The sequence below is a fragment of the Ischnura elegans genome, chromosome 7 (assembly GCF_921293095.1).
Source record: "Ischnura elegans chromosome 7, ioIscEleg1.1, whole genome shotgun sequence".
NCBI lineage: Eukaryota > Metazoa > Arthropoda > Insecta > Odonata > Coenagrionidae > Ischnura > Ischnura elegans.
In genome coordinates, this window is record NC_060252.1 from 89,238,432 (window position 1) to 89,256,094 (window position 17,663).

The 17,663-nt window shown below is 38.6% G+C and overlaps 1 long non-coding RNA gene across 1 annotated transcript; it reads left to right on the forward strand.

Moving 5' to 3' along the window:
- The first annotated feature begins 4,297 nt into the window (after positions 1–4,297).
- On the forward strand, positions 4,298–8,472 carry LOC124162065. The gene is made up of 2 exons (XR_006865476.1): positions 4,298–5,808; positions 7,859–8,472. It is a non-coding gene; the product is annotated as an uncharacterized LOC124162065 (long non-coding RNA).
- Positions 8,473–17,663: the final 9,191 nt, after the last annotated feature.

Consider the following 17,663-nt stretch of genomic DNA (forward strand, 5'->3'; position numbering starts at 1 on the left):
GTGATTACCGCTTACGGAAAATCGAACGTTAATTAGTCTACGTTGCAAAATATTTAATACATTATAATTTGATACATTTGTGGTTTCACGGAAAAATATGTATAGCATAAATCAGAAAAATTCGAATTTTAAAATTGAAGCAAATAAGCGAGGAAGCCACCGATTGAAACTGTACCATATAAGTACCAAATATCTTTCGTGTTAACTGAGGGTTTGAAGTTTTTTTCATATGCTTAAAATCATGGGAGTCTGGGATCTCGACATGAAATATTTTTTAGAACATTCACTACGTTTTAATTCAAGAGTTATTCAAGAGTTTGAGATGTATCACTCCCAGTCGTTCAGTCGTATTTTGGTTGATTTTATGAATTCTACTTCATCAAAACTAATTCATTAAAGGTGACTGCGTAATAGCCTAAGTTTTAAAAATGTAATACGTCATTGTTTAACGTTTCTGTGGTAACTATGTGGAATCACGATAAAGAAACAGGAAATTCACTTTGCATGGCAATACACACATATGCTTTGTATGTTTCACACTGGCAATATATTACTGACCATGGTTTCGACATTACATAATGTCCTCACTAAAGGTTCCTTGGTCATGACATAAGAGTCGAAACCATGATACAAATTCTTCTTCACACTGATACAAAAGGAAATCGAGGTAAAATACAGCAGGTCGAGCAGGAATAATTCTTAAGGTAAACAGTTCTCCGATTTCCATCCGGGTTAGATACTCCATCTCTATCTTTGCCGACGTTTCGATGAGTGACTTATTCATCTTCATCAGGGCCGTTGATGCCAACTCTCTAGTTGCCAGGTTATAGAGGGCAATTGAGAAGAAACTGGAACCCTATCCTAAAAATGGCGGGAAAAAGCAAAACTGTAACCACCAATAGGAGCCGACTTCACCTGAAAGGCAAATTATATAAACCTGGCCTCTAGATAACCGGCGAAGTCATTCATCGAAACGTCGCGTCGGCAAGGATTGAGATGGAGTATCTAACGTGGATGGAAACCCAAAAACCTTTTAATATTAATAATAATTATGATTCCTTATAATACAATCATACATGAAATAAAAACTAATTTCTCTAAAAATAAACTAAGACTTGGAATTAGACACAATACAATCACACATGAAATAAAAGCAGACTCACAGCTCGTGAACAGGAGTGGATAACGAGGCAGATGAATCCGTACTTGTGAGTGAATGTTGTGATTAGGCTTCAAAAAGATTAAGTATAAGTTTACTGCACATAAAACTTCATTTATATTAGAAGACAAGTATATACAAGTTGAGCTTTTCTTTTGTGTCACATATTTAATTTGTTTTTGTAATTCATTTTCACACTAATCTATTCCGCCCCATACCTGGGGTAGAACGGGGCAAATAACATACTTCTTTTGATTTCAGAAAAAATGTATAGTTAAGATTTTTTCCGCTGTATTATAGAATTTTTGTCCAGTACATTTCAAAGGGTCTATTGAAAATGTGAGGTTATTTTCTTAAACCATTCTGTGGTTGCTTTTTAATGTTTTGAACTTGATACCCCTTCTGCCCCTGGTTCCCCTTTATAAGAAAAAGAAAGAATATAAAAGCACTTCACAACATCCCTGCATCACTTTTCGTGTGTAGGCGGTGGCTCCTATTTAAAGAAAAACTCAAACTTTATAGTACCAAGCGACCGATTTCTTAATGAATTTAAGTTTTCGTCTGCCATTCGCCGGGAGAGAGTTAAATCATTCAAATGAAGAATACGATTCTTCAATTTCAGAAACGACTTGAATGTGCTATAGATACATTTTTTTGCATTGTTATGCTTATTAGTGTGATTTCAAGGGCGTATTTCCTTTTTTGAAGGCTGCCCACATCGGCGAGGTGATTGCATCACAGCATCACAACTCCTCAATCGTCATGGGGCTGAGAAAGATAGCGGTCATGCTATCATTCCTCGTCCTCTTCGCCGTCTTCATTGAGGAATCTGTCGGTGACAAGGCGAGTTCATCTTCGAGGACGACATCCGAGTCCGGAACTCATCATTCTGCGGGGACGAGAGCTTCAGCAGGGCCTGGGAGCGACGCGTCATCCGAGGAGACATTTCACAGCGCCGAGGATTGCACCCAGCAGGCTTCAGCTCCATGTCCGACCCAGTCGGGGAGATCATAGAGGAAACCACCAATATTAAATTAGAGAATTCTCAATTCCGCCGCTGGAATTGTAGTCGCTTCGCGCGCATTAAAATCTGATTTCAAGATTGCCACACGCGGCGCTACCAGTCATCTATACCTGTCCACTTTTTACGAGGTAATACTCGGCAGCAATATGTAACTGAGCCAATAAATCATATTTACCACACATTTCACTCGTGTGAGACGGTTTTTAACTAAAAAAGATCAGTTCCATAACGGTTAATAGCTAAAGTCACATTGAACGAGATACAGCTGCTTAGTGGCGAATGAAATGCGCGCGAAACGGTAGCAGATACAACGCTTGACCGCCATGTTCTTGGGCCTCCGCAAAGTGTTCTCGGGATCACCATCGGGTCAGGAACTGCATTACTGCCGACGTTTTCGATGCCCGACTCGGCCATCGTCCTCAGAGCTATGTAATGCAGTCCCTGACCCGGTGGCAATCCCGAAAACTCTTCACGCAGTCAATTCGCCGGTAAGGCACTACATCTTTCTTCTTGGGCCTTTTCTAATGGAGTCCTATTGGAGGAATCCAGAAAAGGAACTACATGGAGGCGGCTCGATACATGATCGATTTATGTTGTCACTTACTCCTGTCCTTTAAAATTTTCAAGATACCCGAGTTTGAGGCGTTGTATCACAATTATTAATATCCATTCAAAACTTGGTGCATTTTGGTGATGGTTCACCCCCTGCCAAACACCTCTGCAAGCGGCTGTTGCAGTCTCTTACTGACCGCGAATTAAACAACATTCATAGTCATACATAAATTCTTGAAGGAAGCGGTGATCCTGTGGCGATCGAGATAATAAAAGACGATTAGTTATAATGAGGAGACTTCAAACAATGAATCTCTCCCGACTGGTGTGACTTCTCGCATTGCATGTTTTAAATTCGTGCTTCTCTTCTCTTGTGTTATCAGATTGCTCTTAAAAAATATTTGTCAATAATCACCTGTACGTCTAATGTAAAAAGTTTCCCTGAATGAAGATGATGAAAATTTACCATTAAATCGTGATTTCTTATCAAATCTACAATATATTTTTGAATTCTCCCAAACAGAGGTTGCAACCAGAGTTATTCTTTGAGACCATCAAGTCAACCATTCCAATTTTTTCCTCCGATTATCAATTCATCGTCGGATGTTCGCCTTATTGCCGTGTATTACTGAATCAAGCTCGGCAGAGAGAAGAAATGGCTTTCGTTTCTGGCGCATTAATCGTTTAAAACTTTGGGTCTCATCTTAAAAATCTCACCGTACCTTTAATGACGGCTACTCATGTTTTTGGGACACTTTTTTTTTAAAAGATTTGAAATTTTAAAAAGATATCTGAAGGGAGGCTTGATGGAAAAGACAGTGAGAGGAAGCGGAAGAGTTTCAGAAGGAATGGCAGGTAGGCGCGTTGCACGTTTCCTTCGGAGGTCAAACATTTACAAGATGGATATATTTAATGCTTCGCTGTTTTGGACAACCTTAAAAAACTTTCGGTTGATGGGTGGATCGACCGGATATATCTGCGCACACCTCCATAAACTTTGACCACCTTATGACCTCAAAAGGTCAACAATTTAGCAAAATGGATATGTGGATAACGATACTCTCTCTCAGTCACCCTTTAAAACCTTTGGTTGGGGATAACAGTTTCCCTGAGATTAGAAAACTTACCTCTATTACCTTTGACACCCCATTATGATCTTCTGAGGTAAAACAATCAACAAAGTGGATCTGAGAACTACAAAACTGACTTGGTCACCCTTTCAAACCTATTGCTCGACACGATGGTTGTCATCATGACTCGACGTTTACCTCTGTGACGTTTGACCTTCGTATTAGGAGTGGAGGTCAATCAATGGATAAGACGGGTATTTGGACTATTCCACTGACTTGGACACCCTATTAAACCTGTGGATCGACACCTTTGTTGGTATGGTATTCTTTTTGCCACCCCAATATAGACCCTGGATGTGACCTTACTGGGTCAACGGTTGAATTTTCGTCAATAAAAGTGTTGTTTTCTGTTTTTCTCGTGTCCGAAAACCTAACAATTGACATCTTTGTCAATGAAATTCAGACTTTTTTCTATCTCGATTTTTTTAAATATTGAAACTCAATAGGGCAAATTTAAAATTTAGGATTGGACCCACATTGTGAGGTCAAGTAGTCGAAGTTGTTAAATTTTGCTCTCACACTCAACAAGACATAGGAACTTTTCCCATAAACTTGCCAATTTTCATGACTATAGCTCGCGGGGAAGATACCAAAATTAAAAATCAAATATTACACATGATTAATCGGGCAGTCTGTATAGATGGCAACACTTCGTGGCGTTCACTATTTATTCTATAACTATACTATTTTATACCATTGTACCATATACTATATTTTAATAACTATATTAGCCAAACGGGACGCAATTTCAAGACAAGAGTGAAAGAACACAAGGCATGCCGTAATAATAAGGATGATTCGTTTGCCTTCGCCCAACACCTGTTACAGATCGGGCACCGAAGCTACTTTGAAGCGGAAAGACTGCATTTCACCGAGAAAGGAAGCAGAATGAATGCAGTGGAAATTCGGGAGATTACACAAAATGGAAACCTTCTCAACGACGTAACCTTTCCTAACCCATCCCCCTTATTACTCACCCTCTCAAAACCCTCACCATCATAACCTAAATGACAACATTTGTTCCCCTAATCCCCTTTCCCCTTCCTGCTTAACCAATCCCCCTAATAAACCAATCCCCCTAATAAACCAATCCCCGTGCTTAACCAATCCTCTAATAAACTCGCATAGGAAATGAGGGGGTGAGAAGCCAAGGGGTACAAGTGCTTTTGCTTTCTCAGCACAGTTACGTACAGAAATCATGTAAAAAATTTGGTAGTGCATTTGATTTGCCACTCGATATCTGCACAGAACAGAGACTCACTCGTATTCCTTGGCAACCAAGATTTTGTGTATTTCTTCTACCAATTTCTGTACCCCTCATATATCATCCCTCTTAAATTAACCTGTCCCCGCCATATTTTTTTTATTCTTTAATTCACTTGATAATGGCTTAACAGCCGAAATTGGTCGTATTTTTAAAATAAATTGTGGAAGTCACGAAGTGTTATCATGGCTAATATAAAGCCCTTACATCACGTTCAAGCTTCTATTTTCGATTTAACTCCACACTTCTGAGAATTTCTCGAGTTGGAAATCATCCCACTCAGCTCCCCTACTCTTGAAAGGTCGCAAAGGGTCGAGCGCTTCGTATTCCACCGACGATGAGGAAAGGAGAGATAGTTTATCAATGGCAACGCGAATAGTGCGCATATAAACGTCCGGACGAATACTTTTGAGGCTAGTTCTCGTTGACGAAAAGCAGAAACGATCATGAAGCTACCGACGGCCATCTTCGTTCTCGCTGCGATCCTATTGGTAGCGTCCGGGGGTTTGTCGGATGCCATGCCGGTGAATCAGAGGGCCCAGCATGCTGTCCCAGAGACGATTTTCGTGGTTCCGACCAGGGAGGGAGGTGCAACATCGTGCCCCCTGGGTCGGCGTATGGAAAACGGTCGCTGTAGATTGGTTTACAACTGAGGAGGCCCTGAATGAAGACCCTACAGGTGATCCCGAAAGGTTCCAGTTCAAATCTAAGTTTTGGAAATTAATGCTGACCGTCCCGCTAACCTGAAAATTCTTGAGCGCCCCTAATTCTTAATAGTAATAATTGAATTCTTCATTTCGCTTGTCCCACACCGCGTTCCTCATCTCCGTAATTCTTCTCGTTCTGAAATAACGTCTTCCCTATCATTGTGCGAAAAATCCATAGTGAAAAATCATTCGACTTCACCAGGATTCGAACCCGGATCCCCCGATTTCCGATCGAGTGCTTTGTCTAGATAAGCTACCGAGGCGTCATACCTCCCCATGGATATTTGTGGACACAACCGGACAAGGTGTTTCTGGACTGCTGAGCATATGATGTCAAAGCAGTCCAAATCCTCTGTTGTCCTCCAGTTGTTTTTTCCCTATAGATTTTTTGCACAATTGTGCATCGCGGGTGACTACCGTAAAAGTTATCACCGTGGCTAGTCCCGGTATACTTTTAAACTTCCCTATCTTTGGCCCCGCTATCCACTCGTAAGAATATTGATGATCATTCTTTGACTCACAATGCCTTAAATGGCAAGTACCGATCCTCAGTAATACTCCCATTCTTTTCACTCCACATTCCCACCCGCGCCGTACGTACTAACCAATCACTACACTAACCTAAATTCCTTCTTTCTCTCTCCAAGAGATCACCTTTTTTTTACAGACTGCCAACCTTTTTCAACAAAATTTCCTGGCAGCTTCGAAAGAGAGAGAAAAATTAAGAGGCAGCTTCGAAAAGCCATCTTATCCTGAATCTTTGTTTTATTTTTTAAAGTTTTTTATAGTTTGTTAAAGCTTCAGATAATAAGCTTTACAATCAATTTAAAGGCTGTTGTTGATGGAGACTTTCGCGGGGTGGTGCAGCATGCGAAGCAAGGTTTTCGAGTTGACCTCCGCGTCGTTTTATCTTCATGACGACAGTTTCGCCGGCGTTGCAGCTGGCGTCTTCAGGTTCGAAGTGTTTGATGCAGGTTTTTGCCCGTCTTATATAGGCCTTGGTTTGGGCTAGGTGCGTTCTGATTGGTAAATCAAGGCCTATAAGATGGGCAAAAACCTGCATCAAACACTTCGAACCTGAAGACGCCAGCTGCAACGCCGGCGAAACTGCCGTCATGAAGATGAAACGACGCGGAGGTCAACCCGAAAACCTTGCTACGCAATTTAAAGACTGTATTTGAATAATTAAATTAAAAAATACGAGCTATCCCAGTTTATGTTGGATCGTTTGGCTTCCGCACGTGCGATCAAGATTGAAAAAGAAAGCATGCCAAGTCACGTGACCTCTCTCTGGCATCTTCGTTCATGGGAAGGTCTTTAATTGGCCTTTTTTCGACGATAGCGTTCGTTTGTACGTTGTTCAAATTCTTTGAACACACACTATCCATCGAACATAAAAATTGTGAAAATCGGTAGTTATTAGGATTTAATAAACACACATGTCAGTTTTTCGCTATTCTTTTCGATTTTACATACTTATTTTACATACAGCTTGGAGATAAAATAATTTCTGTAGCTTTTGCGTATTGTGCAGCCGCTTTGAGCGCTATGTTCATTTTTATTCTGAGGAAAAGATAAGCACGCTCGTCCATCGAGGCAAAAAACTTCCATCTTGCTTAGCTCGTGGACTTCATTACCTCCCCCTCTCTTCTACATCTCTTCCTAAGAATGCGTCACCAAGCGAAGTCATCCTGGCTTCTCTGGTTGTCCGAGAAACGGGCCCGTGGTAGTATTAGAACGTAGAGTTTGGGCCGCGATTTCCCATTCTTTTTCCCATGAATGTTAGAAAAATGATCCTCATGTCTAAATGTGTTGTCAGTTACAATTAGACCCATCACGTGGTCCCTGGATTTTGCCATTTAAATCTTGATCTCATGTTCAGAAGCCAATTAAATTCTCTTATTCATGTTCGTTTAAAAATTGGGATATCATGCTTTCTCTTGTAATTAAAATTGACATAAGTACCTCCAAAGTAATTGTACTAACTGATAAGCTCTTTTTCCCTTTACGCTAACTAAACAGCGCTACGAGTGGCAAGTCTGTGAACACTGGAAGTAGCCGGGAAATCTTGGATGGAATTGCATTTGGCGATATTCTTCATAAGGCTTAGACTTGACTTCCTGCGAAGGTCCAGTAGACACATTTGTGACTCGGACAATGGAGGGACAAATGGAGTTCCAGTGAGCACGAGAAATGTTTTTAGAGTCACAAATCCATGAATGCTGTGTACGAATTTGGCGCCGATGGGATGAGTTCAGTGTCTTTACTTTGCTATCTCCATATCGCCATCTCACATATTACTGTTGCTTTCTCCCTATGTATGACTGCGGGACCTGTGACTGATCTTATCTAATTTGATATATGCACTTAAGGGTTCTTCCCGCATTTTAAATTTGTTATCTCAGAGTTTAATTGACGATGGCGATGTTTCAGATGTAATTGCTGCGTCAGAAAGAGTCTTTATGTGATGAAGTCACATCATGTGAATCAATTAAATTATTAATCAGCATTTGTTGTTTTGAAAAGTCAATATCGCCATGAATATTTACCATCTCACAGAATTCTTTATGAAATTGTGATGCAAATTAAGATGTAAATGTATGTTTTGCTTGGTAAATAAACTGTTTATAAATGGACAGCACATGTAATTTACCTATCATTAACTCGCGGTTCAATATTCAATGTTAGCTTATTATAACTACTATAACTTCATTATACACTATTATCAAATTCCATTTTATCTTCACCAAACTTAATGTTTTGACTCATCATTTTATGAAATTGATATTTTCGTCAAAATATTTTGATTTTTGAGGGTCACAGCAATTTATGATAAAAGGTTTTGAGAGGCAATCTTCTTTAAAGTCTATTATTCGTATGAAATGAAGAAATAAATTAATTTTACGGAAATATAAGCATATGTTAAAGGAAAAGGCTATCTTTTAGCGAATGCTCATGATGTGATACGTATCGGTAAAAATTATTCCCGTTAATGTGTCAGCATCGCAAAAGGCTGTAGTCAATACTCATCAATCAACAACCCCTCTTCCAAATACACCGTTACGAAAAGGGGCAGTCTCACCTGGTGGGCTGCTCGACGATCTCCTATGTAGTGCCCCGAGTTAAGGGGGCCCTTTCAACGCTGGCGTCTCATGCGTAGCGAATATTAACGGTTTGGTAAAGATAAGACTCGGATTTCTTGAACCAAAAGTTTCTTTGCCGTTATAAAAATTCTACGTTTTTATTAGCTGCTTTAAACTCTGTTTGCATTCTCAGTGTAAAGAGATTATATAAAAAGGTAAATTAAATAAAGGTGTCAGAAGATAAAAGGGACTCTTGATGCTCTTTTGTAAGGGTTATTCGAAAAAATTATTCTAGAGAATTTTTAGATTTCAGCGCAGCTTCGAGGGACAATTGCACTTTACAATAGAAAATAGAACCATAATGCATTATTAGATTTGATAAGCTGCGAAAGTCTCACTTTTCATAGTATTTTTATCATCCGAAATTGCTATTTTTTATTAAATTTTATCTGGTTTTTAAGAGCCAGAATAGCATCAAAATCTATTTCCGGGCATGCAAATTCTTAAATTTTTCCGGGGGAGGACCCTCAAACCCCCCGATGAGGAAGGGGTCCATCATTGGCCCCAGCTGAGGGACCCAAATCAAGCCAGACCGCCCCTGGATACCAACGAACCTCGGCATCGAGGTTCCGATTGTTATGAACTCCAAAAAGCAGTTTGTAATCCTGGTCAGCTATCATTTACATAATAATCAATTTTATTAGTAAATTCATAATTATCAATTATATCTATATCGCATGAAAAAATTCTCTGCAATTCAATGATTTTCTTCTTCTACACACACCATTGGCTGGTTTTCCCACTTTTTCCAATGTTCTGAAACACTTCCTCATGAGTTATTCGGGTAGAGCCTCCTCATATCCATAATCGCTGCTACAGACACGATGAAGAATTGCTTGCGTAACTCTGAGCGGAATATAAAATGTGTTCCAGGAGTGAATTTACGGTGAGACTTATCCTTTACAATATGATACAGGCATCGTAATTGTGGAGTTGCCGTTTCAGAACGTTTTCAAGCAATCAAATAACGCAAATGGCCAGTTTTTAATGCAGTGGGTGAATTAGTGAGGATGAATAGGTATTACGCAAATATCAACCCGGACGAAGGCAAAGGTTTTTTTTTCAAACATTTAATAATATTAAGGCCAACATCAATATGGTATTTTAATCGCGTTAAACGTAAAATCGTTACTTATATAGAGCGTTATTCTTTTAACACTTTGCGTGCCATGGACGTAATATTACGTCCTGCTAATCCTTCTGAGGATTGCCATGGACGTAATATTCCGGCTTTCCATTTAATTGGCTTTGTATGCGTGAAGCCGTAATATTTCGCCCGTGGTAATTTTCCAGTTTACTGCTTAGGGGTTCTGTTTTTTCAAAAATCAACTGCTCGATGGAAAAGGAGTTCACTTTATGCCTTGAGGACGAAAAGTCCTCCGTAGCTACCGGTATCCTCATCTTAGGTCACATAGTGTGAAAATTCGTTGGGTCAATTTGGGACCGTTCGTTGAGGGTGCATTGACCCTTTTTGTCATCCAGGATTTATAATGCTTTGCTTGTAACAATGCTTTTTTATGATTACCATGCTTTAAATAGTTCAAATTGAGCGTATTAAAAAAATTATTATGCATGTTATGGCGGTACATCATATGTTGCAACTTTTTTATTTTTCAAAAACAGTAGGTTTTCATTGTTAAATTATATATTTAAAAATTAGAAGTAAATGTTATTCAACTCATTCATCAAAAATCAAGCAGCCAAATCAACTCTGAAGAAGCGACCAGCAGGGTTCGCGAAACGTCGGGATAAACCTTGAACCACGCGATAAGACCCGAGAAAGTTAATCATGTTTATCAATTATGAAAGAATATCACAAAAAATTAAATTGATTTTATGCTTTTTATTGCACAATAAGTATTGATTAATCATGACTCGGGAACAGCACAAAATTATAAGTGTCTTCTAAAACATAAACTTTTTTTGAGAATGTAACGTCCTTGGCCACTACACAAACCACATACAGTATGCAGCTATGTTAATGAGTCTTTTTATATCATGTACCTGATGACATCCTACTTTCAATATTTCCCCCTCAGTTTCGATAAAGTACACTCATAATAAAAAACTTATTGAGATGGGCGATACATTATTTTCTTGGTTTTTCTTAAGGCCCTCTGATATAACTGTCTCACTTCACAAAGTATCCAATTTTTATAACTGTGTGCCGTGAAAAAATCGGATGAACCAGAGAAAAAAGTCTTGAACACAAGTTATTACCCTTTCGGTCACTTTGATTTCCTTTTCAATACAAACTGAGCCACAATTGTGAGCGAATCACTTTTTTTCAGATTTCATTCAGCTACCAATCGGGATTTCTCGGCATAGTTACAAAAGAGTATAATCACCTTGAGAGTATAATCACATCCTGTTTGCACCGTTATTAGAGCACACCCTGCCATCACTCTTATGCACTGACACTATTTAGAACACGGACTCCTGAATACTTATGCCATGTCTGCGTCGACGTTGCGTTGATGGCTATTTTTTTATTTTCATCCCGATTTATTGAAATATAACCATTGAAGCACACACCAATGTCCTTTGTAACAATGTAAATTCACACATTATGGCAGCCTCATGTGGGATAAGGCATTCAGGGAAAACATGCAGCGAATTAGACATCAGATGAAACGTGGAATGAAAAAACGGAAAATCTTGGATTTTATTGTGAGAATTTTAGGTATAAATGAGAAATGATTATTTTATACCAAGCTGGTCACACATTTAGTCAGCTTCTTCTGGGACTTCAAAAAAAAGGTAGAGGGTAATATAAACCACGGGTGAAGGAAATAAAGGTAGTATTCATAAGATATATCTTCGTTCTAAAAGGTAGGATTCATGAAGAAACATTAACACTATTAGGGCTATACCTTCACATTTAACACTTACACCTGTGCTGGGCATTTAGTATACAATACGTTCAATTGAAACTTTCTTATCTAAGACTCTACCATCTAGTGTATTTTCTATTACCTGACTCGTCTGTTGTAGGCAAATATCTGACTGTAATATTTCGGGGGAAATATAAAAGATTGTCAAATTCAAACAGACGTAACATTACTTTGCCCGCAGTTACACAAAGTTTCGCGGGAACGTAATATTAATTTGTTACCACTCTAAGTGTTAAGATAAAGAACAACGGAGTAACACGGTCACAAAAAAACAGCGAGATTTCTCCGTGATAGGTTTAACCACGCCGGTAGTAGGGTCTGAATCTGTTCCTGTTATTCTGTCTCCTCGCTGGCTGTCGACGTCCGTTGACGATCTCCGTCGGCCGGAACTGACGCTTCGTCCTCAGCAAGGCACCGCCTTCGTTCCCCACCGCAGCGACCAAGTCGATCCCTCCGGGGAACAGGGCCGCATCCACCGCCAAAAGGTCCCGCCCAGCCTCCGGCGAGGCGCGTGCGAAGACCGCCGATAGAAGCAAGGCTCCGGCAATGCACAGGAGGAAAAGCGACTTCATTCTTGCGTCTCACTCCGTTGGCTCCGTCTTCTGGAATGAGCGGAGCGGTTCTCCCGATGGGATGGCACACCTTCGTCTAGGGAGACATATTTTCTTTTGTTTTCCCCGGAAGCGGGAGGCAGGTCGGATCCATTGAGGTCGCTAGTGATCTCCGAGTGTTCGCGGATAAAAAACACTACGAATCAGGTTTTCCTTCGGACGGCATTCCCTTCATCTTCTTTGGGATTCTGGAATTTGTGGGCTAAACATAGATCGTAGAAGCTGCTATTAATTTTCAGACCGCATGTAGCATCAGATTAGCAAACCAGTTTATCAAAGGAATTTTGAATAGTTGAGAATAGAAAAGATTACTGAAAAATCTCTATACCAATCATTTATTGATGGGGTATGACATTCCATCTTAGACATTGATTGAGGATGCAAGACCTAATTGCGCGGGTGATCCTTTGCGCAGTTAATAAACTTAAATTACCTATTGTGCCTAATCATGTACGGTGAAATTTCGTAAACATGAAATTATAGCCATAGAGACGCAGCAATTTTTTCCGTACATGAGTTTTCATGTTCCATGAATGGCATTGGACCATATTTTTCGTTGACCGTGGAGAGAAAATGAGAACAAAAGGAAGTTTAGGTGCGAATTCTTTTTAAAGAACTCAAATATTTTTCTAGATAAAAGTCAGTAGATAACAGTGACTAGCAGGGATGCGCCGCCGACATTGGCTCGATAAGTATGCGTCCATCAAGGTAATTACTGCTTAACAAGCACATAAGGAATGAAAGAATGGAAAGATAAAAGAAAGGTCGCACTCGTCTGACCGCACCTTGAATATGCAGCGAGCGTGTGGGATCCGGTGCAGAAAGACTTAATCCGCGAACTGAATAAAATACAAAGGAAGGCTGCGCGATTTGTTAAAAACTCTTATGGGCATTTAGACAGCGTTACCCAGATGTTAAGCGAATTAGGCTGGAAGCCACTGGAGACTCGGAAGCTGCGCGCTAGGCTTAGATTGCTTGAACAATCGAGAATAGATATCTTTAAGAGCGACGCGTAGAACATAATATTTGATCCCCACTATATTCCCAGGTTCGACAGAAGGATTAAATTATGAGAGGTATATAGCCGAACGGATATATGTGGGAATTCCATTCTCCCCCGAACCATAAAGGAGTTTAATTAATGCCAATCGTAATTTCGCATTACTCCATTAATTAATTAATGAAATAATGAAAGGCTTTTTATTTTATCTTCATGGCATTTTGTGAACGGCATTATTGCCCATTTATATATTCCATGATTTATGCCAAGGTCATTCCTTATTATTTCCATTCTATCCTTCATTAAAAGTTAAAAACATCCTCTAACCGTTACACATTTCTCTCAAGATGCATAAGAAATGAGTGAAGAAACATTATGACTATAAACATAGGTGTGCGTTAAAAACAAGTATTTTTTAATAGATGAGGATTTTTTCAGTAAATAATGAATAGATTTACTTTGCTTGCTTGACTTTGTGATAGCATTTCATTTTGGGATAATATTGGCACAGATTGTAAGGTTCCTTTCATATGTTTAACGGCCACTTCCTGAGTTTCGCAAAATGTAACTACATTGATTAAGCCAGGTAGTGCACATTAAAAATCTTTTGAGAAACTTACTGAGTGTACTATTTCCATTCACAACAATTAATAATTCTATTTTATTCACGCAATAAACTTCAAGTTTTTCCAATTTTTTCACTCCCTACTTCATCAAAAGACATTCCCCGTTTAATTTCCTCTGAGGTCATTATTTTAATAAGAGATGAGGCAGTCGAAGTGAGTGAATAGTTTTTCAGCGAAACACATCTGTGAGTGCCTCGATAAGTTATTTTTATGTCGAGTGAGAATGGATCAATTCAAGTCATGATGATAATCTACGTAGCTTCGTCGGAGGCATGACAGAAGTATTCAGAGTCAAATGTTCTTAAGAATATTAGCGCAGACGGTTGCTGGCTAGGTGTTTTAAAACGGACGTTAGCCTAAAAATCCTTATTTATTTCAAAATTGTCATTTTTTATAAATGTGTCCGGCCATCTATAAACGTCTATTAATAAAGTCTGATTAAATTATTTTGCCACAAATAATTTCCCAGTAGGTATTGGAAAAATTAATCTAAATGAACGAGAGATAAAAATATATACAAGTTTGTAATTTTGTTTCATGGTACATCCGATTTTTCCTATCTCCAGAAATTTTAACATTTGATGTTTTTTCATTGCAAAGCATTTATTATACTCAAGCAAACCAAACAAATGTATCACACCCATACCCATTATTACAAGTTGCAGAGTTTTGAAGTTTGACGGTGCTTTATTTTAGACAAGTGTATTTAGAGTATGAAGTCATTACATACAAAAGAGGAAAAAAAACTTAAGTACTTACCATGACACAGACTGTGATTTGTGAAGTGACTAAGGAAAATATTTTCTGATAAAATGGTATTGAGTACTTACATCTTACTTTGTCCTTTTCTTGAGGCATGTTCTAGCCGTGTTTCATTTGAAGTAAAAAAATAACATTTTCTTTTTATAAAATCCTTTTATAATTGCTGACTGTGTGATCTTGAAATTTATGCTTCAAAGGAATTACAATTGCATCGCGTTAAATGTTACGCCGTTATACAGAGCATTATAACAACTTTGAGCATGAATTTTAAGATCACACAATCATCCACGATTAATACCTTTCAGTATTTCATTATTCACTATTTCGCCGTCCTGGCTTTAGGGGGCTGTATGGCCCCTTGAATAAAAAAATAAACAAATTTTCTCCGCTTTTTTCTCTTTTCTCTTAACGGCACTTTGTGAAAACTAAATATGGTCCGATTTCATTCATGGGATATGAAGACGTATTTAGTGATATAAAAATTACTTTGGTGTTCATAGCTGAAATGAGGATTTAATGAAATTTCGTCGCCGATAAGTATGCTCATTATGTAATCTAAGTTTTTTTTAAGTGTACGATATATCATTGGAGCAAGTTAGTGCCTCTCCTCCTCCATCAATATCTACGATGGCATGTCATACCCCACAAATAATTATCTCACTAGTAAACGATTCACATAAAAAGTTTTAAACGATCTTCACTCTTCCCAATCATTTAAAATAATATTGATTCCACTACATTACACTTAAATTATTATTATTGCCCTAATTTTTTTATTTTTCTTCGATCCGCGAAAAGTCCTAGAATCCAGGTATCCCAGGCAGGATAAAAGAATGCCGGCGATGGAAAACCTGTTTCGCCATAGCGAGCACTCTTGTGGTCACAAGTGCTCTCTATGTCCAACTCCCGCCTGTGACCTTCACCCGCGCCTCGCTCCATTTCCGTAGGTATGTCGCGCACGGGATCAGCTGATACATAGGTCCCCAACGTTGATGGTTATGTGTCCGTATGCGTGTAAACCAAAACCGTCGTGTGAACGCATACACCAGCAAAATGTATTGTACCGAGTGGATTAGTTTAGATTAGAGGATTAGTTAAGTGCAATACACTTTTACTTACAAGACCTTGTTAGTTATGTTTTCCTTTCGAGTGTGTCAAGCTGTGTGCTAACTTTTTTCCCACGGACAGGAATCCTTTTCTTTGCACTCAAATTTTCACATATACTTGTTTATCTTGTTTGGCATTTCACCAATAGTGTATATTGTATATATTTTGTATTGTAAACTGTTATTTACCGTTTTTAAACGTTTGCATTGGCGCTATCAAGGGGTTAGGTGGAAGAGGGGGCTTATTAGTCTCAACCTCACCCGAATAAAGACATCTTATTATTATAAACCAGCAGGATGACAAATCGCAGAAGTTGCATGGCTTGACGAAACAAACGATGATGAGGAAACGACGTAAAGGACGCATCGGACGCAACTGAAAACAGTACTACGGTCTTTGGGAGCATTTAATACACCTATGTACTAAAATTGGTCGCAATTCGTGTAGCCGTATGGATACGCATAGGAAACAGACACACAAACATTCTCTTTTATAAATATAGATTTATGTGATCAAGAAATAGTAAAGCAATATCTTCCAGTGGGTGCTCATGATACAAAATGTTTCCGTGAGTAGTCTTAGGGGTCAATTTTTGCGATGCGGGTTGCATGAATTTAGGCCATTACCTGTTACTTTCCTACCCTATTATCTCGGCAAGTATTGAACGTTGAGGGCAGCAACAAATAATACACCTCATGGGCATCCATTTCCTATCACCAACCAAAATTTGAACGAGATCTGGTAATGACACTTGAGGAACTTTCCTTGTTAGTCTCCTTTCAACGTTAGCGCCACGCAAGCCATGGTATGAATCAGAAATAAATGAGATACGGTTTCCCGAGAAGCTGATATTGTGTAAACAGGACAATAATATTTTTTATCAAAAATAGTTGCGAATTGGGCCTCATAAAAGTAATTAGATGTTATGCAAAATAACACGAAACATACGCATGCAGTCAAGGAAATTTTAATAATAAGCCGTTAATCTTAAAATATATTCTCACTTTTATTTCATGGAAAGATTACTCAATGTAATGAAAAGCACCAGGAGTAGTAGCGTACACATAATTTTACTAAAGAAGGTGAGGTTTATGAATGTAGCATCTTCAATGTGACGGGTATTCGACGGTAACTGTTCACAAACCATTACTACTGCCTCCAGGAAACCATTTCATTTGATTAAGAACGTTTTAGAAGTTTAATTTCATGACAACAAAAATTAACCTCTATAATCAGGTGGGTACACTCAGGTGACTAATACATTGTACAACTCCACCAACAACTACTCGATTTGAAGTTCTGTGGAACAAATTTGGATATCACTATTGATAGGAAGAGCTTCGTCCTTAAATTAAGACAGCATTATTATAGGATTTCCTTTTTAGCTGTTTCTTATCAATCAAATAACGCAAATGATCATTATGCATGTACAGGATAATTATCGAGGGTACGATTATTCTTTAATCAACACGGTTGTAAGCAACTGATTAATTTTTTCTCTGTAAAATGAAATTCAAGCCATTAGTTTATAATATTTTCATCGCATTGAATTGGAAACTATTACGTTCAGCATTATTCTATTGGTGTATTATGAGGTCACACATTCAGCAATTATCAAATAATTTCACAACAAAAGAAATTTCATGCTTGCTTTTTATTGCACAGTAAATATGAATCAATCATG